The sequence below is a fragment of the Pygoscelis adeliae genome, unplaced genomic scaffold, assembly GCF_000699105.1.
Source record: "Pygoscelis adeliae isolate BGI_AS28 unplaced genomic scaffold, ASM69910v1 Scaffold66, whole genome shotgun sequence".
Classification (NCBI taxonomy): domain Eukaryota; kingdom Metazoa; phylum Chordata; class Aves; order Sphenisciformes; family Spheniscidae; genus Pygoscelis; species Pygoscelis adeliae.
In genome coordinates, this window is record NW_008825167.1 from 10,977,843 (window position 1) to 10,979,911 (window position 2,069).

Genomic DNA, 2,069 nt, shown 5'->3' on the forward strand with positions numbered 1-2,069 from the left:
CAGGGGTCGGGTGGTGGGGCCACTGCAACGTGCCAGATGCCGACAGTGGCTCCGCTTCGCTGTTCTTCCTGAGCAGAGGCATTTGGTCTTTTTTTATCTAGTCACAGCACTCTTACCCACTGGTTTCAGCCCGCTATTAGGAGTGCCACTAGCAGTTTAGGATACAGCTTTTATTTTTCATTCTTTCTCCTTATCTAGGTAGGTATTAAGCTGTCTCAGAAGGTGTCAACGTGGTTTTCTTTTGCCCATGGGGAAAATAGCTGAGACTGTGCAGTGGGGAATGGAGGGAGTCACGAACGATAGTTTGTGGTGTGATTACAAAAAGACTAATCGGCAGGAAATAGTATTGCAGGAAAATGAAAAAAAACCCAACTTATTTTTCCACCAGAAAAATAAATTAATGTAAGCTTGGGAAAATGTGTGCTGGCAATATTACTGCATTAAATTAATTACTTTTGAAGCATGATGTGAGTGGTGGCCCGTAGAATTGGCACTATTTGCCGATGTAGAGCCCCTCGTGATGCCTTCTGGTATTATGGATGCGCTCCGCAGCAGAGTGGAAGAATTGTGCCGGATATCCAGACTATATTTTCCAGTGCAGACTACTGAGAACTGAATGTCAGATAGGGCAGAAGAAAAAACAAGGAGTGCTGTAATGTCATCTGTAGTTGACACACATGGACATATGAACACCGTAGATTTTTGTGCATGAGCTATTGTAAAACCACAGGTAAATGAATGCCTGGAGTCTGTGGAAATCAGGAGCCATTTGTACACTGATTTCCTAGGAAGTAGGAAATAAAGCTTGTTAGCAAGCCACATTTTCTGCCTTTATGCACGCTTAGACCACTTAAGATTTATTCCAACATTTAACATAATAGACCATCATATTGGTGTTTTATATTTTCATCAGTGTTTTACACTGGTGTCGTTACGTCCATTTAGTGTACTGGTACACATTTCCTTAGTGCAGATAGGGCTCTAGACTGCTCTAGAAATATCTGGCAAAGGTTAATTCCCTTTTAACATGTGATTTCTATTGCTGCATATCCATATGAATATATGGAAATACATACATATATATATATGTCTGCCAGACAATTGTTTGTTTAAGTTTGCCACTGAAGTTTCCTCTTCTTATCTTTCTGTGTTCTTGAGATGCTTGGCTACTCAAAATTCAGGGTCATATAGATTGTTTAACCAATGAGAAGAAATTAATGATGGTATTAGAGAACTTTGGCATAACTCAGTTTGTGTACAGGAATTCTGGAGTGCAGGGAGAGCTGTGCAACAAGGTATTTGCAAATAGCCCCTAGTGAAGAGCTCAGTGCCTGGGGTCTCCCAGAGCTGCATCCGGGGGCTGCTCAGTGTGCCAGATGTTCCTGCTTGTGTTCATTTCTCTGTCCTTTCTTTCTCCTCCACAAGAGCTGCCTCCAATCCCATATGTACTTGTTTTCCAGAGCAGTGTCCACTTAAAACACAGGGCTTCTGGTGCATCCAAATTTGTGAGATGTCTTGCATTTTCTATTTTGAGGGAAAGTGCCCTATCTGAAGTGAGAACTATTTTCACAGAAGGTTAACTAAGGTTACAGCTGTAGCAATAAGCAAAGTGATGGCTTCCCTGAGCAGGCAAAGAAGAAAATTGCCCGTAACTTGCTGTACTGTAACAGTGGTGTTGACATAAGTCAGTACTTAACATTACTTACATGCAGTGCTTGGGAGCAAACAGAAACAGCAAGTGCGGTTCACGTCACTCAGTGGACTTAGAAGATCACTGTTAATCAGCCGGTATTCCTAACTCTCTATTATCTCCTGCAAGGAAGCATTTTTATTAAATGAAAACTTGCTTGTATGACTACTACATCTTGGTCAAAACACTGCCTTAAAAAAACTGGTTTCTTTTACTGACGTTCTGGAGCTGTGATTTCTGCAGCAGTCTGGGCAGAGGAGGGAGGCTGTCACAGATTGCCTCATAAGCTGCAGTTTTTAGCCTGTGGTCCCTTTGAAAGGCTCTGTGTAATGCTCCGACGGGAAAATGAGCATAACGTCAGTAGACTTGATCATCCAAT